This window comes from Equus caballus, chromosome 5 (assembly GCF_041296265.1).
Source record: "Equus caballus isolate H_3958 breed thoroughbred chromosome 5, TB-T2T, whole genome shotgun sequence".
Lineage (NCBI taxonomy): Eukaryota > Metazoa > Chordata > Mammalia > Perissodactyla > Equidae > Equus > Equus caballus.
In genome coordinates, this window is record NC_091688.1 from 19,052,877 (window position 1) to 19,073,346 (window position 20,470).

Sequence of the window (20,470 nt, forward strand, 5' to 3'; positions counted from 1 at the left end):
CTTTCCAATCTAAGACTGTGAAAAATTCATAGTCACATTCTCCCTCTGCCACAGAGACTCAGTTGCTGTGTTCTAGGCCATACAGTTAGAAGATGGTGGACCCTCTGGCAATCTGGTTCCTGGAACAGAGTAAGTCTGATCCGCACGAAGCATGAAGCATGAGCAAGCAATAAACTTTTGTTGTGTCAAGGCATGGAGATTTTGGAGATGTTTGTTACAATACCATAACATAGGACTGGTGTTATAACATAGTACATAAACTTTCCTGATTCATATAGTCAGGGAAGGCCCATAGTACTCTCCGCGCCAAGTTTCTGAGTAAGAGATAAAATGGATAATATGAGTTCCATTAATTTGTCAGTAATGTCTTTCACATTAAGGATGCTAGCCTGAGGTCTAGCTTTTTAATCACATTTATTCCAGATATCCCATAAGTTTTCCATTTTTCCACTAATTCTCCTGTGAATCTTTTTTAAGTACTATATTTAACTTTCATCCATAAAGTTTCCGTGCTTTCTACAAATGATCACTTTTCTCAAAAGCAACTGAATTTCTTCATCTAATCACACATCATGATTTTCATAAGCATTTTAACTAGAGCAAGAGGTTCTGAATTAATGGAACTACACATGCAGTCATCATGAATAAAGAAGGGAGATGCATCTGCAAGTGCACTCTCTCTCTAGAAAGTGGATGCTCACAGGAAGAGAGCAGCAGAAGCATTCCTGATTATTTTGATTTTTTTTTCACATTGGAGGAAGAGCTTAAACTTGAAGGACTTATAGAGTCTTGAGAGCTGTCATTTCTTATTTTAAGCTACAGACAGTAGGTGAAAGTTTTCAAGTCACCAAAAAAGAATAATGCTTTGTTCTTGTTTAATGGATTGTTAGGTAGGACACATGTGCTGTCTTTAATATTTTAATGCCTGTCCTCCCTCTTTCTACCTATCCAAAGCTATGTGTCAGTCCTATTCAGAGCCTAGCTCCACAGGAAACTGTCCCTGAACATGCCAGCTGGAACTGATCCTTCTCTTTTCCAAAATCCTATGTAAATTCATACCATTTATTTGGCATTGCTTGTAGAGAGTTTTAGAGAGTTCAAAAGCTGGAAAGGACCTAAGAATCATTCAACACAATTCTCTCATTTTGCAAAGGAGGAAAATAAAGTCGAGGAGTTATGTAATTTACTTAGGTCACATAGTTAGAGACACCTTGGAGGCTATAAACCCAGTTTGCTCAGTTCCCAGTGCGGTCCATTCCTTTATGCCACAGGTGCCTTCACATTTACTGTCTGGTGATGGCGCTTAGCTTTTCAAGAGAACATGGCATCTCACCGGTAGCACATTATGAGGTCAGGGAACTCTTTCATCTCTTTGTTACTTCTTCAGTTATAGCTTAATTTATACGCATTGTATATAATTTTTGGAGACTAACTGGTTGTACTGTAGGCAATGATTACACCTGTTTAATCTATTACCTCTTATATTCTCAAGTTCAGTCGATAATACTGGCAGGGGCCAAGGAGGTAGGAATCAAACAGCAGCAAGGTAAATAGTAAGAGCTGATGAGAACGATCAGAATGCTTGCAGTCGTCCAACAATATACTTCTAGAATTGAAGGTCCTTTTCCCTGGCATCATTAGATCTTGTGGGTTCGCTCTGCAGTGATGCAAAGTGGGTGTTTGTTGAACTGGGGTGCCAGGGTGCCAAAGTTCAGGTAAAGTTCTAGAGGTGAACGCCTAAGGAGGATTTCTACCGGGCAGGATGGGTGCAAGAACAGGAGGCAATCACGACAGAGCAGAACTCGGAGCCCGAACCCCAGCAGCCGGACAGGGAGGGGTGATGGGGCGCCGAGGCCGGGGCAGAAAGGCTGCAGGAGGCAGACGGCCGAGAAGGAGACAGCGCCGCCCGGGGTCTGCGTGGGCCCGCGGAGAGCGGGGGGCGGGGCCGGGGCGGGGCGGGGCGGCGGCTCGGGCCTCCCGGCGGCACGCGGCGGCGCCCCCTCCCCTCGCGCCGCGGGCCTCCCCGCGCCTTGCACGTCCCCGGCCCTCCCCTCCGCCCCTCGCTCGCTCCCTCCTTCCCGCCCTCCCCGCAGCGCCGGCCGGGCCGGCTTCCCCTCGGTCTCTCATGAATATTGAGCGGCCCCTGTTGTATTTCCCGAGCTCCATTGCGGAAGCCGAGGCTCGCCATATTGTGCGGCGGCGCCGGCGGCCGCGGCGCCTTGTCCCCGAGTCTCGCTCCGCCGCGGCCCGAGGCGCCCCGGGCTGGGGCAGGAGCCGGTGAGAGGGGCTGGCGGGGAGGCGGCGGGCGCGGGCGCGGGCGCGACGGGCCGGGGCGCGCGGCGGGGAGGCGGCGGGCGGCTGACGGCAGCCCGGGGGCCGGGGAGGGGGGGTGGTGTGTGGCCGCGGGGGTGTGAAGGGAGATGGCGCCGCCGCCCCCGGCCGCGCTTGGGCCGGGGAGGGCGGGGGACGCGGTTGCTCATTGTTCCCGTTTCTCCGGGGGTCTTGGCGGGGGTGGGGAGTCCGGCTTGTGGAGGACCGAGTGGGCGAAGCTCAGGGATTCCTCCTCGGCTGCGAACCCCGCGCCGCCCGCTCCTGGGCGCCGAGGCCGGGCTGCGCTGCGGCCCCTGGCCTCCCGGGGCTGGGGCGCCCTCCTCAGCGGCCCCCCTCGGAGGCAAACGCTGGGGAATGCGGGTTTTTTTCCTCCGGCTCTCCCCCCCTCCCCGCACCGTGGGGGTGGGGTGGGGGCGCTTTGTGCAAATAGTCCCCTTGGCCCCCGGGATGCTGGAGTCGGGGTTCGCGGGTGGAGGCGCTGCTCGGCTACAGGGTTCCTCGTAGGCTGCGGGGAGACCCCTCCTGGTTAAAACATTCCTGGAGTGCCGCCTGCCTGCTCGGGAGTATCTGTTGCTGCTTTCTAAAACCGCGAGGTTGCCCCGGAGGAGTCGGAGGGGAGGGGAGGTCTTGCTTTCTTTCTAATGGAAGCTTCGCGTTTTGAACTCGGTCGTTTACGCTGAGATTTTGGGTACCCGACGTCGCCGGGGAGCCCTCGTCCTCGTTGTCAGGATCGTTCCCTTCCTGCAGAAGTAGCCTGCCTGCTCCCAGAGATACTGTTAGTAAAAATGTGGTCTCTGAAACTTCGGGGTTCATTCTTGTTATTTGCACGCTTACACCACTTACAGGCTTATCTTGTTGATGCCTTTTTGGGTGTCTACTGCCTGGCTGTCATAAGTTTTAGAGGATGTGTGCCTTTCCGTGGTAAAATGGTTTGAAAATGTCAGCCGTCCTTGAGGTGTGCAAAGGAATTTGTTTGCTGTGAAAAGGATAGGTTTGCATTCAGTATTTTAGTAATATACTTTATTTCCTTTAAAAATTAAAAAAGTCGAGACATGGTTTCAGTGTTTTAAATTGAGAATTATGTTTAAAACTAATGTATGAGTGATTTGTATTAAATCTACTTTCAGTAATTCCAAGACGATCAGCTGCAATACTTAGTGTGATGGGCAGATAATCTACTTTCCCCACTTGCATTAGGGTATGGTTGTTATATATTTTAATAACCTAGATTGGTGTTAGTTCTTGGTTCCTAAAGTGAATATTTGATGCTTTCATTTAGAAAGAATTTAAATGGCAGCCATATGATTCTTGGTTATTCGTTTTTTCTCGTCATATTTCCCCTGATATTCCTAATCAACAGGTATCTTTTAAAATCTTGATTGTACGCTTAATGTTCTTTATAGTGAAATAATGAGTAGTTATATAAGACTCCATTTTCCAGGGAAAGCACAGCAAATATGGCCCCTCACTTTTTCTAAGGATTTGAGTTATTTCCTTCAGGGACCCTTGTGGAATCCACATTTGAGGTTAATTATAGTAGGTGTGAGAGTGAAATGGAGAATTTATGAAGGAAAACTGCCCGAGTAGGCTGGTCTGTTGAAGCGTTTGAAAAATATGCTGATGGTCCTCAAATGTGCTGCGTAGAAAAATTTCAAATTAGAACCACTAACATAATGTAGACATTGTAGGCATTCAGAATACTGAGAATTTTGAGGTTTTCTGTGCCTGTGTGGAGCACGCAGTCAGCTAGACCCCAGGTTTGTGTGGACAGAAATAGAGAGCAGGTCAGCAAACATCTTTGGAATTTCGTTTGTCTATTGCTAACCTTCAGTGTGTGGTGTCAGGTCTATCTCTTTAGTCTGATTTATTCATGATTTATATTTATATTATGCAGTCTTTGGAGTAAAGGTGATATATGACTAATGAATAATATATAACCAGATGTTTCAGTGACAGTTTCATTTCTATACGTTAGCAAAAAAGTGTAATTCCTTCCAGCAAGAAAAGTGAGTTAACATTAAAATGCACTTCATTAAAATTACGGCAGCATTTCTAGTATGAGTTAAAGCACCTCATAATTTTGTAGCGACTCATTTATTAAATCTGGAGAACCTAAACAATGCATTATAGTTTGCAGTTTTTAAAAAAGGAAAAATACTATGAGATTGTGTACATTCTGCACACATACAGATCTGCACTTGATTTTAATTAGTGTTGTTTTTACATATGTTGTGGAAGACATTGTCATCAGACACCAGTTATTTAATTTCCTGATTTTCTTTTCATTTCTCTGAAATCTTAGTTATCATAGTAACTTACTGAATGTTTATTTGTATTTAACTGAGTAGCTCCCCATATAATTTGGGTAAAAAAGGTAAAAAACATTTACCCTGTCCGTTCCTGCAGGTCCAGATATCTTGTCTATTCCCCACGAGCCTGTCACCTTTTCTGCCTAATGTTTCAGATGGGTCCTCTGGTGTCACTTGTTGAGTACCGTTTGGTTGATTTTACATGGATGTACTGACTGGTAATGGAACTCTTGGCATTTCAGTAGAAGCTCGTGTTAGTATGTGCATAGGCAGGAGTTCGATGATGAGTCTCTGACTTTAGAAATGCTGGGTGGGTAGGTGGTCCATTATCCAGTTTTATGCTGTGTGGAGGAACTCCAGTGGAATTGGCCATTGACTTTGAAGTTTCAAATTCTTTTCACGTCTCTTTTATCTCTCAGATGTTAGGCAGCTGAAGCGGACTGGTGTGTCTAGACCTAGTGATAACTCTTGTTGCACGCTCAGCAGCTATATACATTACTAAAAATTCCAAGAAAGATTTCTGTTGCTTGAATTTTCCTTCTCTCGTTTCATTTAGAGTATGGGTTAGCAACGTTTATTGCTTCTATTTATCTGCCATTTTGTCACAATTTTAAAAAGTCAGTTTATTAAGTGCAATAATGAAAAGTTATTTTTGAAATTAACCTCAGATTAAATTGTCTAATGAGGGCATCTTATTAAGTGAAGCAACAGACCATATGAAAAGTATCAAAGCATTGTCATTTGTTTTAAAGAGATGTTTTGATTATGGACACTCCTGCAAGGGGATTTTCTTTTTGTTTCTATGCTATAGAGTGGAGTTGTATTTTATGAAGAGGTTAGATTCTAAAGTTAGTGTGTAAAATGAAAATTACATGTAGTTAAAAAATTATGCTTGAAAATCCCTTAGGAAGGGAGAAGAACATACCAGTAAGTTCAGCTCAGCTTTAGTGTTGAAACAGATCGCTGTTTCTTTTGTTGAACACTAGATGAAGTAGTTAACTTGCATTTAGGGACCATGTTGAACAACAGCAAAAAAGGAAAAGTCTTTAAATATAAGAATCACATTCAGCATGGCATAATGCTCACACTAGCAGAGGCTTGTGGGAACTGAGACCACTGTGGAATAGCAGATCAGCTCTGCCATCTCAGATTTTCTCTATGATATGTGCTCTAGTGAAAGGAGATGGCTGTGTGTGCTTGGATAGCCTGCACTATTTAAATATTTCTTTTTTTTCTTTCCAAGCTGCATAGTTTAAATTACAAAAGTTAAGTGATTTTTATGCTGCAACATAACAGACACAAATTTAAAGGGTTTTGAGTTATTCTTTATAAAATACATTTTATCAATAGGAATAACCCTTCACTGAAGCAGCAGGTTATCTCAGAGGATAGCGGTTGGAATCACTGTGTTTAACAATGTGTTAGTGTCCAGTAAAGAAAACGGAAACTTCAATAGGGATTTCAACAGAGGAGATTTGATATAGGGAATTGGTTAGATGGGCATAAGAGCAAAAAGAGGACCCTCTGGTATCAACCTAAGAGCTCAGAGAAGAGGTTCTGTTGGCCCAGTTCGGAACCTTTGAGGTCATCAGTGTTGTTCAGCTGCCAATAGGGCTAGTTCTGGGAGTACTGAAAGAAGCCGGAGGCTAACCTGATTGCTGCTGCCAGGAAGTGGAAGAAAGTCCCCTCACCCTTCTTCCTGCTTTCTAGTCTCCATTTACTACCTCCATTGGCAAAGCCTAACAGAAAGCCCGCCGGCAGAAGAGTCAGTGAAATATACTTGTGCAGTCTCAGCCACAGCACCATAGAGCAAAGTCTAGAATTGTGGTTTTGGAGTTGAGAGGCACTGAGTAAATGACCTGCACAAGTAGTCTAAGTTAAAATACTATAATTTAAATAAGAAATTCTGTCCTTACCTTGCCTGTTCAAAAAACATTTATTAATTATCTTCTGTGTCCCAGATGCTGTGCTAGAGATTAGGGGTAGAAAAATGAATTCAGCAAGGTCTCCATCCTTGAGGAATTTACAGTCTAAGTGGGGATGACAAATAAACTACAGTACAGTTTGTTATATGCAGTCACAGGTGAGTGATGTGCTTTGGGAACCCAAGGGACATAGCAACCTACTTGCCTCTTCTCTGCCTAGCTACACTTAATGACTACTATTTTTATTTTTATCTTGATCAAATCCAGCTTTATTCTCTCTGATTGCTCTGTTCAGCCCAACTCCTATGAAAGCTCTTCCTTAGATGCTTCAGTTTTGTCATATAATCATAATCATTATTAGTTAAGCATCTCTCTGTGCTTTATTTATCCAGATTGTAAAGACCATCACTTTGTCTGTACTTTTAGCCTGTTTCCTAAAAATAAAAACATGTAGCTTCTTTTTACATTGTTCTTTTTAACTGTCCACTCTTTGTCCTTTTTTCCTACTCCCTGTGTTGATTACCACTACCTCTATTAACTGTTGTAAAATCTGCAGTACTTCATTTTGAATTCTTTTTAGAAGAATGTTCTGCTTGTTTCCCCCTTCGTACACACACTATGTTGATTTAACCTAAAACCAGCTGATTCTTCACTTTTAAAAAGATGTATGCCTCCATGCCAGTAATTGCATTAAACCCTTACTATTTACACTATTTACTATATAGAGTCGAAGTCAGTCTGGGACAGCTGTCTTGGAATCAAGCCAAATGTTTTATAGAAGGCTTCTCTGTATTACAGAAGGGGTAGTGTTGTGTATAGTAGAGAAGCTTCAGGAAACTTGGTTTTTAGGTCTGCTTCCAGCACTAGCAAGATTCTTGGCCTTTCTGTCTGTTTTCTTTTCTATTAAAAAAAAAAATACCACCCTGTGCTGACCTTACAGGTTATTGGTAAAGACAGTAATACAGGTAAAAGGAGTTTTGTAAACAGAAAGCACATTGTCAATATAAGGGGTGTATATGAAGAGAGAGAGACAGAGGTTGATTGACCTATGGCATAGATCCTGGGGATAGTTTTGTGTCTACTTTCAAGTCTTTGAGTTTCCATGTTTCAAAGAAGGTTGTTAGGGTGAAAATGGGGTGTGAGAGGAGTTGTGGATGTCCTGTAACCCTACTATTCCCAAGTCTGGTTGATAGTGTAGCATTACCTCCCCCTTAAATAATTGACTTTTAAGGTTGATGTGCCTTATTAATTTCTTTTCACCAGGGTTAGAGATCTTGCTTATTTCATGAGCTAATACCGCAAACTTCACTCATACAAGAAGGAAAACGCTACCGCTTTGCGCATTGTTTAAATGACAGGGCCCTGAGAGAGTAGGGGAAACAGATGCTATTACTATTTTGACTGGAAATTACCTTTTGTGGTTTTGTTTTATTTATGTGTTATTTTATAATATCAATTATAGAAAATCTTGGTGCGTTTCAAAATATGCTTAGCAAGATTAGAAATCATATCTGTTGTGTAGTTTTAATAAACTTATCCTCTTATTTTTATTTTTATTTTTTTTGAGGAAGATTAGCCCTGAGCTAACTGCTCCCAATCCTCTTCTTTTCACTGAGGAAGACTGGCCCCGAGCTAACATCCATGCCCATCTTCCTCTACTTTATATGTGGGATGCCTACCACAGCATGGTGTGCCAAGCAGTGCCGTGTCCGCACCCAGGATCCAAACTGGTGAACCCCGGGCTGCCGAAGCAGAATGTACGCACCTAACCACTGCGCCACCGGGCCTGGCCCCTATCCTCTTATTCTTGATCTTAAAAGTTTTTTTTTTTTTTTAAATAAAGATTGGCACCTGAGCTAACATCTGTTGCCAATCTTTTCTTCTTCTCCCCAAAGCCCCTCAGTACATAGTTGTATATTCTAGTTGTGGGTCCTTTTGGTTGTGGCATATGGGACACCACACCAGCATGGCCTGATGAGTGTGCCATGTCTGCGCCCAGGATCCGAACCAGCGAAACCCTGGGCTGCCACACCTGAGAACACAAACTTAACCACTCAGCCACGGGGCCAGCCCCCTAATCTTAAAAGTTTTAATTGGCATATTTGTGAAGAAAACATACTTCATTGAATTAGTAAAGTAATAGAAATGTGTTGTTAAAGGTTCTCAAATACTGATAGTTGAGTATTGTCTAAAATATTAAGATTAAATTTCTCTATTCTTACAGTCAATTGTGTTTGTATTCAAAAGTAGATCTCATTTACCAGTTTGAGTTAGTCCGTGATAACTTACCAGTTTAGTCTCCTGAAATATTTTTCTCCCCAGAAATCTCCATAACTTTTGAAAAACTAACTTTACAGTTATGTATAATGTAGATAACATGATTATTAATGCCAATTTATTCTGAAACCTTTTGGTAATCTGTTGGAATAGCTGATTTATGAGAATTAAAATGATATTAATGTGCCAGTGAGAATAAAAAGTTTCACAGGAAAATAAGCTATCATTCATTTCTTAAATGGATAGTTTTTAGTCTCTATGTTCAATATGTTGCTTAGTGCTTTCAAAAGTAGCTTAAGAGCTAAGAATGGGCAAAAAATCCGTAAATTATTAAATTGTCTTTTTATCAAATATTGTAATATTCATTTGTCACATTGTTAATGTTTTAAAATTTATATTTTATTTTTGGAAAATTTAAGAAGTAGAAAGAAGAAATCATCCATGCTTTCAATACTCAATTTTAATTGCTCTTAAATTTTGATGTGTTTCCTTCTGGAAATAGGTTTTAGCTTTTGGTTTTTGTTCTGTTTAAAATATAGTTTTAACTGTATGTTATATGTAGACCTAAATTTATGTGTATTTTTTTTTTTAAAGATTGGCAGCTGAGCTAACCACCGTTGCCAGTCTTTTTTTTTTTCTCCTTTTTCTCCCCGAAACTCCCCAGTACATGGTTGTATATTTTAGTTGTGGGTCCTTCTAGTTGTGGCATGTGGGACTCCACCTCAGCATGGCTTGATGAGCAGTGTCATGTCTGCGCCCGGGATCTGAACCAGCGAAACCCTGGGCTGCCGAAGCAGAGTGTGCAAACTTAACCACTCGGCCACAGGGCTGGCCCCATATGTGTATTTTTAAATCTAACTTTAGTTATCATAAATATTTTCTATGCCATAATCAATTTGGTAAAATTTTTGATGACTGCATGATGTTTCAAGTGGATGTACCGTAGTGTATTTAACCATTTCCTTGTAGTTGGATCCCAAGGTTCTCCTTTTAGCTTTGTATTTATGTGGATGATAGGGAGGTTCAGCATTCATTGTGGCAGCCAGACAGAAGTAATGAACAGTACCTATTCTTTATAAGTTTACCTTTCCTAGAATGAATCTGTAATTGTCTTTGATGGCAGTAGCTTGTTGTGCAGGACAGCTGGAGAAAACTGACAAGGAATTAGAAGATAGCCTCTATTTTCCTGTTAGCATTTGGGATTCTTTTTTAGACAGTGTGGAACAAGTTTTCTTGGCCTTCAGTCTAGGGATCTCCTAAGGGTCCATGAATACTCTGAGATTTTGGTGTGCGTTCTTTTGTATGATATTCCCCCCACCGTGAGAGTTTCTGACGTACGGATCAGATTTTCAAGGAGGGTGTGGACTCAGAAAAATTAAGAACAATAGACTTCTGGGTTTTGTTAAAAAGCAGAGTTTGAGGGAAAACGGTATAAAAATGCCCGAAAACAGTATTTGTTGTGTTGATTTAATGTCAATTTTCCTTTCTATTTATTGTTTAATAAATAGACTTAGGTCAGATTTTCAAGGAGGGTGTGGACTCAGAAAAATTAAGAACAATAGACTTCTGGGTTTTGTTAAAAAGCGGAGTTTGAGGGAAAGCTGTATAAAAAGTGCCCCAAAACAGTATTTGTTGTGTTGATTTAATGTCAATTTTCCTCTCTATTTATTGTTTAATAAATAGACTTAGGTCAGATTTTCAAGGAGGGTGTGGACTCAGAAAAATTAAGAACAATAGACTTCTGGGTTTTGTTAAAAAGCGGAGTTTGAGGGAAAGCTGTATAAAAAGTGCCCAAAAACAGTATTTGTTGTGTTGATTTAATGTCAATTTTCCTTTCTATTTATTGTTTAATAAATAAAATCGGGCTGGCCCCGTGGCCGAGTGGTTAAGTTCGTGCACTCCGCTGCAGGTGGCCCAGTGTTTCGTTGGTTTGAATCCTGGGCGCGGACATGGCACTGCTCATCAAACCACGCTGAGGCAGCATCTCACATACCACAACTAGAAGGACCCACAACGAAGACCATACAACTGTGTATCGGGGGGCTTTGGGGAGAAAAAGGAAAAAGAAAAAATCTTTAATAAATAGAATCAGTTTTAGGAGAGAATGGGTTTTGCTACTTTAGCTACTTAAGTTTTTGTTTATTATGTTATTATTATGGCTTTCTCTTTTTGAAATTGAGTATATGAAGAACTCACATTAAGATTATCAAAGTCTGCTAATAAGTAGCTTTGCCCTAATAGACATTAAAGTATATATATTTAAATATGTATTGTTGACCTTAAGCAAATAGACAATGAGTTACTTCTCCAGCAAAAATGGGTTAATTCGGGATCAACAAAAAATTGCAATTCAGGATCTGCAATCCTGGAGAGCCAAGTGCAAGTTCCAAGCAACAAGGGGAGGAGAAACTTTATGAAGAGGAGATTGGGAGGGCTGTCGTACACAGAGTCCACTGGAGGAATGAGAGTTCTAGGTACAGTGGCTCTTCGTTGGCTGAGTTGTGACAGTCTCATTGGCTGAGCTCTCGCGGGGCAAGAAGTGGTCTTCTTCCTCTTGGGCTCTGCCACTGTGGGAGGGTGTGAGAGCTCTGCCTTCTAGCCTCCTGACTCCACTTTAAATGGGGTTTCTGTGTATTAATTTTCACAGTATATATAAATGTGTATATACATTTTAATTGCTAAAAGGAACTCTGCCCAAATGGACACTAAAAAAAATATGTCACCTGAAACATGCGCATTTCATAGATAAAGAGGTTTAGATCTATATATTGACTCTGTCAAAGTTATGTAGATTTCCAGTATATATGAGCTTTGCCAAATTTTTGCTGCTTTCCTGAACCTAAAGATTATGCTAATCTTTAGTTTTTTCAGAGCTATAAGACTTCTTCCTATTCTCTAAGTTTCTGGTTTCTTTTTCACATTTCTTCTCCTAGGATCCTGGCCTTTGAAACCTCAGGAGCTACTTTTCCCAGTTTTAAACTTTTTTGATGCAAGTTGCAGAAAGCAGTAGACAGGGAAGGCCAGAAGAGGAGAAAGGTTAATTCATTTTACCATTCAGAATTGCTTCAAGAACTCAGAATGAGAATTGAGGTCTCAGATCTTAGTCTGGCTGCTCCTATTCCCTGTGATAGTTGTTTTTCTTTTTCTGCAGGAGAAAATGTACCTATTCGGTGTGATAAAGGGACACCAGAGATAGGTTTTTTGCTCCTCTATTTTACCTATTGTTGTCTTAAAACTGTTTGTTAAAAATCGTGCTTATTGTAATACGGTAATAATAATATTGGGAGTTGGAAAATGGAGGGAAACCCCCTCCACAAACTCCCAACAACTCCACGTTACCTCCCAGAACGTTAACTTTTGTATAGCTGTCATCGTAGCGCAGATGCAAATTAGTGGCCTCTCATCACTTTAGCTTACAATACCATTGCGTATGGTGTTAATAATTATTTTTAATGACTGAATAAATTTCCTGATGTTGATGTTGCAGAATGTCTTCTTGCTGATGGCATTACTGTAGTAATAAAAGTATTAATAGTATGTTTGGTGTGGTCATTAAAGGCATGTCCACCTTAGTCAGACAGACCTGGGTTTGGTTTTTGCCTCTGATGCTAACTGTGAGACCGTTAAGCAAGTTGCTTGCTTGTTTGTTTATTTATATTTTGGCTCGATTTCCTTATTTATTAAATGAAGGCAGTAGTAGTACATACTTCATAGCTGTTGTTAGGATTATGCAAGATTTCATATAAAGTGGTAAACACTCTGTAAATATTACCTATTATTATTGATAGCATTATTTCCTAGGACTGGGATCATTGGGTGAAAGAATATGAATGTTTCTGTGTATCTCTGAAAATGAATTGCCTAGCTGTTTTCTGAAAAGGTTATTCCAGGTGCCATTAGGAGAATGTGGCATTGGCCTTCAGCTTTCTCTTATTTTTCTTAATCTAGTTATTTTCTTTTCTGTGTTACTATCTCACCACAAATTTAATTTTTCAACAGATTATGCCCTTGCCAGAATTGTAGACCCTGTTAGTATATTTTTAGTGACACAAGGGAATGTTGCTGTGCCTCCTACACTGTTAATTGCTGAGGCTAACGTGTGTTCATCAGCATGTCTGCTGATTCTGGCAGAAATCTGCACTTGATGGGTATTTCTCTTACCAGAAAAGTCTAACAACCTAGGTATACCACTTTTCACAAGATGTTAACTTCTATTCTGGCATATGGGGCTCTGTACTAAAAGTCAATAGTTACTAGACTTTTTTTAGCCTTATCATTAATGATAAGCTTATGTAAATCTTTAAGCTTTGCTTTATGCCTCAGTTGTGTTTCATACCTCCGTCTCAAAGTTAGAGATACTGATGTCTGTGCCATTAAATCGACAGATGTTTATTGGTGGCCAGCCATGTGTGCTGATGGCATAGAGCAACAGTCCACAGCCAGATAGTAAGCTGGTTACTGCTACCACATCAGTACTTTCCCTGGTTTACAGTTTCCTGTATTCTAGGTAGAGATATGAAATGAAGTTGGGAGCCTCCTTTGCTCTACTTAGGAACTCAGAATTTTTCTGCTCTGCTCAGTAAATTATCAGTGCCTTTGTGTCTCCTGGTCTTGGGGCACTGGGAGAATTAAAAGTAGTCCCTCTCTAAGAAAGCGGTTAGTTTGTGGTATAGAGTTGGTGTATGCTGAGTGCTGAGAGCCGAGATTATGCCAGCGTTGGAGGTCTAAAGTGCTAGTGAGTCAGTAGTTTGGCAGTAGGTCACTAGATTCAAATAATTGGGTGAGGCAGTAGACTGGGAAACCCCTTAGGCAAGCAGAGGTTGAGATATTCTTAGAAGAGTTAAAAAATCTAGACTGGCAGATGAGAACCAGGAGATAAAGTACCAGTGTAAGGAATGTCTTGTCAGAGGGACAGTGATTCAGGAAATAACAAAAATGGAAGGTTCTGACCAAATGTTGCATAAAATAAAAAATGAGAAAAAAACAAGCCACCCCCCCCCCCCCCCCCCCCCGCCAAGTGTACAACCTCTAGCACCAAGGATACGAGTTCAGAGGGAAATCTGTAGCCAGCTCATTTTTTAAAATACATATGCAACAAGCCACATGGACGCGAGAAAGTATGGTATCAGCTGTTTTCTTTAAGGCAAGGAGAAAAATGCAGAAAGCCTTGGCTGTGATTTGGAAATGCCAGATTTGTGAACTTTAATACACAATATGCCTCTTTTTAACCTGCTTGGAAAAGAAGAGATTGGAGGAGATGACTGGTTGTGGTTGGTTGAAGTATTCCAGTTGAAAGAAGTTGCTAAAGGTAGAATAGCTTCTTAGCTCAAGAGGATAGGACTGTTTTGGGGCACTGTACTGTTAAGGACATTTAAGCAAGCCTTTTGATCCAGAAAATATTAGAGCTAAGAGGGCTCTTGAGACTACTTGATGTAAATTTTTAAGTTTACATATAGTGAACTTGGATCATCAGCTAAAGTGACGAGCCCTACTTCTCCCAAGAATTTGCAAGCGGAGTTTCTTTGCCGTTAGAGTGTATTTGTAGAAAATTTGTGGCTACTGCTATTTCAGTAAGCAGTAGTATTCCTATTATTAAATTGTCTCCACCTAGTGGCAACAAATATTTTGCAAGGCTGAGTACAAACATGGGAGAACACTGCTAAGGGGAACTTGGTGCATCACTGCTTTTGAGGAAGAGTCAGCCGGGTGACAGTTGTGTTAACTTTTGCAAAGAGAAGGGAGGAGACAGTTTGCCTGATGCTTACTTTTTTACTTCATAACCTTATTAAGGAATTTGTAAACTCTATACCTGAGTTAGGCAGCCTGTTTTATTGTTGACTGTCTAAGAAGTTAGTATGTTTTTATATTTTAGAGTTTTCATATACACAGACACATTATATAAGCATATAATGTATGTATATATTCACATGTGTAATTGTTTTTCTTTTCGCATTTTTGTTAGGAGTTAAAAGATAGCATGGTAACTTCATCAGTGGGGAAGGGATGAACGAAACAATAAATGATGTTGGGACAAATTGCCAGTTACGTGGGCAGAAGGGGGACTGGGAGCCAGATCCCAACCTCATAAATGTAAAAAATGAAACTCTGAAAGTATTACAAGAGCGTATGGGTGGATGATGGATGTTTTAATAATTTTAGAGTGTGGGTAATCTTTCCAAAGAACCCATAGAGGAAAAGATAAATACATTAAATATATATAAAAAATAGAATTTATGGCCTAAAGAAGTCAAAGACAAAAGAACAAACTGGGGAAAAATATTTAACACTCATGACAGGCAAAAGGTCAGTTTCCTTAACAGAAAAAGTTCTTACAGATTAGCTTTTTAAAAAAACTAGTAGAAATGGATTTGAATAGGTAATTGACACACCAAAAAATGGCCAATAAAGCTGTGAAAAGATACTCAGCTTCACTCATGATTGCAGCCTTGCAAATTAAAACAATGAAATATTATTTCCCATGTATCACATTGTTGTGTAACCATCACCACTGTCTTCATAACTTTTTCATTATCCCAAACTGAAACTGTATACTCGATAACAGTAATTCCTTATCACCTCCTCTCCCCCAGCCCTGGTAACCATTATTCTACTTTCTGTGAATTTGCCTATTTTAGGTACTTCACGTAAGTGGATCAGTACTGTCTTTGTCCTTTTGTGTTTGGCTTATTTTGTTTAGTATAATTTTTTAAAGATTCATCCATGTGTAGCATGTATCAGAATTTCATTCTCTTTTAAGGCAGAATAATATTTTGTTGTATGTATATTTTTTGTTTATCCATGTGTTGATGGACATTTGGGTTGTTTACACCTTTTGGCTATTGTGAATAATGTTATGAACATGGGTATACAAATATTTGTTTGAGTCTCTGCTTTCACTTCTTTTGGGTATATACCCAGAATTGGAATTGCTGGATCATATGATAATTCTGTGTCTGATTTTTTGAGGGATATGCAAAATTTATTCAAAACAGCTGTATTATTTTACATTCCCACCAACAGTGTGCAGGGGTTCCAGTTTCACCACATCCTCACCAACACTTGTTATTTTCTGTTTTTTGATAGTAGCCATGTAGCCATTCTAGTGGGTATGAAGTAGTATCTCATTGTGGTTTTGATTGACGTTTTTCTAGTGATTAGTGATGTTGAGCATTTTTTCATATGCTTATTGGCAATTTGTATTTTCTCTGGAGAAATGTCTATTTAAGTCCTTTGCCCATTTTTAAATTGAGTTTTTTGTTATTGTTTTAGTAGTTTTTTATATATTCTGGATATTAATTCCTTATTAGATATATGATTTGCAAATATTTTCTCCCATCGTTTGGTTGCCTTTTCACTCTCTTGATAGTGCCCTTTGATGTACAAGAGTTTTTAATTTTAATAAAGTCTAATTTATCAGTTTTTTCTTTAGTTTCCAGTGCTCTTGGTGTCATGTCCACAAAAATCATTGCCAAATCAAATGTCACAAAGAATTTTGCCTATGTTTCCTTCTAAGAGATTTATAGTTTTAGCTCTTAAGTTTAGATTTTTGATCCTTTTTTTTTTTGAGGAAGATTAGCCTTGAGCTAACATCTGCCACCAATCCTCCTCTTTTTGCTGAGGAAGACTGGCCCTGAGCTAATATCCATGCCCATCCTCCTCTGCTTTATATGTGGGATGCCTGCCAAAGCATGGCTTGACAAGCAGTACGTAGGTCTGCACCCGGGATCCAAACGAGCAAACCCTGGGCCGCCAGAGCAGAACGTGCAAACTTAACTGCTGTGCCACCTGGCTGGCCCCAGATTTTTGATCCATTTTGAGTTGATTTTTGTATATAGTAAAAGGTCAGGGTCTAACTTCATTCTTTTCCATGTGGATATCCATTTTGTCCAGCACTTTTTGTTGAAAAGACTGACCTCTGTAGAATGGTCTTGGCACCCTTGTTGAAATAGTTGATCATATAAGTGAGGATTTATTTCTGGGCTTTCTGTTCTGTTCCATTGGTTGATCTAAATGTCTGTCTTTATTACCAGTACCAAATTATTTTGATTACTGTAGCTTTGTAGTAAATCTTGAAATCGAGAAGTATGAATCCTCCAACTTGTTCTTTTGCAAGATTGTTTTGGCTATTTGGGGTACCTTGAGATTATGTTTGAATTTTAGAGTGGGTTTTTTGATTTCTGTGAAAAACATCATTGGGAATTTGATAGGGATGGCAACGAATCTGTAGCTTGCTTTGAGTAGTATTGTCATCTTAACAATATTAAGTCTTAGGATCCATTAACTTGGGATGGGCTATCTTTCCATTTATTTATGTCTTTAATTTCTTTTGCAGTGTTTTGTAATTTTTAGTATACGGACAAGTCTTGCCTCCTTGGTTAAATTTGTTCCTAAGTTTTTGATGCCTTTGTAAATGGATTTGTTTTCTTGATTTTCTTTTTTTATTTTTTTCTTCTTCTCCCCAAAGTCCCTTAGTACATAGTTCTATATTCTAGTTGTGAGTGCCTCTGGTTGTGCTATGTGGAACTCCGCCTCAGTGTGGCCCGATGAGCAGTGCCATGTCCACGCCAGGATCCGAACCAGCCAAACTCCGGGCCGTCAAAGCGGAGCCTCGAACTCAACCACTTGGCCACGGGGCCAGCCCCTGTTTTTTCTTGATTTTCTTTTCAGGCTGTTCATTGTTAGTATATGGAAATGCACCTGACTTTTGTGTGTTGATTTTTTTTTCCCCCCCCCGCTGCAACTTTGCTAAATTCACTTAACAGTTCAGTTTTTAACAGTTTTTTGTGGAATCTTTAGGGTTTTCTACATGTAAGATCATGTCATCTATAAATAGATACTTTTACTTCCTTTGCAGTTTGCATGCCTTTTATTTTTTCTTGCCTAACTGATCTGGCTAGTACTTCCAATAATATGTTGAATAGATGGGGTGAAAATACCATTTCCTGTTTTGCTGTCTCAGTGTTTAGCATCAATATCCAAAGCTCCTAAGCTTGTGGCTTTTCTCTTCTTTCTTTCTCATTTTCTATATCCCATGTCTTTTGCCTAAGTATTTTTCAGCTCTGCCCCTCCTAATTCATCCTTATTATTAACAGCCCCATTGTAAACATTGCTTATTTGGATTATTGCACAAGCTCTTTAATTAGTATTCTTGCCTCCTTCAAGTCCATCCTCCACTGTTACCAGAGTCGACCTGTGTCTCAAACACAAATCTGACCTTGTCATTCCACTGTGGGTCTTTCCTGACACCTTTGCATGGCATATTAGACCTCCCTGACCTGGTCCACAGTTTAATTCTTCAGCCTCACTCTGTGCTGCTCCCTACCTACTCTTCTCACTCGTTTAATGTGAACTACTTGGAGTTTCCCTTACACACCATGCTGAGTTGTGCCTTTGCTTATTATGTTGATCCTTCTGGATTGCTCTCCTTTCCTCAGTTGGTTAACTTCTACTTAACCTTAAACTCTTCTCCTCCAAGGAGGAGTCTCTCCAGGAAGCCTCTTCTGATTTCTGCCTCTCTGTTTGCTTCTTTGTGCTCTTGCAGCATTTACCAAATTGTATTGAAAACATGTTCAGGGCTCACTAGCCAAGAAACTCTTTGCAGGGTCTCGTTTCCTATCACATGGTAGCTACCAATAAATGTTTCCTAATCTATTGAACTGAACTGTTTTTTATTATGGGTCTCTTAGCTTCTAATACGGATAGGCAAAGGGACAGAAGGAAAACAAGGCTGCTGATGTAACTGGTGTTGACTAATATTAGACCTTGATAGATGCATCCTGAAGCCTTGGGGAAAGACTGAATTGGGCCATTAAAGAAGTCTGTGTGTTGGGGGGCATTGGAGAGGGGTGAAGGAGTCGTGTTAGAGGAGATGAGTGTGTGATGAGAAATATGGTAGGAGGACACAGATCACACTAAATTATCTAGATCTGCATTTTATGTGGTGCTTTAAAAAAATCTTAAAATCATTTGTTTTCCCTGTTACAATAGCTTAATTATTAGAGACTAGAAAAATTTAAGTCTGTTATGAGTACTCAAAAACTTAATTAAGACTGGATAGTGAAGATTGGCACAACACCTTTGAAAGATTCCTGCTCTTTGTTCCATAGTGTGGATGAGAGAGAATGCAATTAGGAATTGATTATATTACCTTTTAAAATAAACTATGAGGTTACCAAAAGTAATTTAGATGAGTATTCTAGATGTTTAGTCAAATGACAACTTTTTCAACAAAGAACACTTTCTTTGTATCCATAGCAGCTTATAGAAATTAGTGTCTGTCTTACAGCTGTAGTTTTAGATTAAATTGTTGCAAGTGGTTTTTATGAGGTGGCGCTTACTGCCAGCAGTGTTAGGATGGCAGTTGGATTGCTTACTCAGAATTTATTATTTCTCCCCAGTTTGCCTTGACTTGAGTAAATTTCTAAAATCGAACACCTGGATCCTGTAAGCAGGCGGTGTTTTTAAGGAACAAATGGTGTGCTTATTCATGTGTTATAAAATATAACACATGACGAAAAGAAAAGTACTGAAGATTGGGAGAGTTAATTTGATGTAACTTTTATTTACTCTCTGTTCAGAGGGGACAATAACCATGGAAGAAAAGATAAATTTCTTACTACAAAAAAGAAGAAAAGAGAGAGTTTCTTAGTTTTGTTTCTTAGTTGGTTAGTGCTTAGGGAAGCAAATCTCAAACACAAAAGAAGAAAAACGCTTTATAGGAGAATGGGATAATAAGTAATTTAAAAGTGATTGTATTTTGTGATATTTATTTCACTGTTTAAAAGACAAGTTAAGGAAACAAATCATATACCGGATAAAGACATAAGTGTTGGCTGTGAGGAGATGGTTATATAGTTACCCTTAGCTTTGGCAAGTGTGGTAGGCTGAAAAATGGGGCTCAAAGATATCTACATTCTAATCCCTGGGTTATGTAATGTTAGTTTATTTGAGAGGGAGGTCTTTGCAGATGTCATTATCTTAAATATCTTGATAGGAGATTATCCTGGATTATCTGGATGGGCTGTAAGTGTCGTCACCTGTGTCTTGTAAGAGAGAGGCAGAGGGAGGTGACATGCACAGAAAAGGAGGCGGCACTGTGACCACAGATTCGGGTTATGTGGCCACAAGCCAAGGAACTCCAGCAGTTACCCCAAGCCGGAAGAGGCGAGGAGCAGAGTGTCCCATCAGACCTCCAGAGGGAGTGCCGCCCTGCCAATACCTTGGTTTTGACCCAGGGTCCTGATTTAGGACTTCTGGCCTCCAGAACTGTGAGAGGGAAACTTCTCTTGTTTTAAACCACCAAGCGTGTGGTAATTTGTTGCAGCACTTACAGGAAACTAATACAGCAATCATTCTTCAAAGTGTAAATGGACATTTCAAAATAACCACATTTACCTAAAAACCCTTTCTTCTTTTAGGGAAGTATAATTTATAGCTCACTCATATTACATTGTAGTTCTGTTTCAATACTCTGAATAGACCAGGCAATTTTTATGATTAAAGCAACTGGCAAACATTTTTAGGCACAGAACTCTGAGGTTTTAGCTCAAAATAAGTTATATTTAAAGCTCCTTTTTTTGGGAAAAATGTTTCCTCCAGTCTGGAAGGTCCCTCATGGCTGCTTTCTTA

General features: G+C 40.0%; 1 protein-coding gene across 1 annotated transcript in view; it reads left to right on the plus strand.

The window, feature by feature from the left end:
• The first annotated feature begins 1,941 nt into the window (after positions 1–1,941).
• Positions 1,942–20,470, plus strand: part of RNF2 (ring finger protein 2) — a 43,754-nt gene continuing 25,225 nt past the window's right edge. Inside the window, exon 1 of the mRNA XM_023640704.2 lies at positions 1,942–2,277. The gene's annotated coding sequence lies outside the window, so the exon portion shown is untranslated. The remainder of the gene's footprint in view (positions 2,278–20,470) is intronic.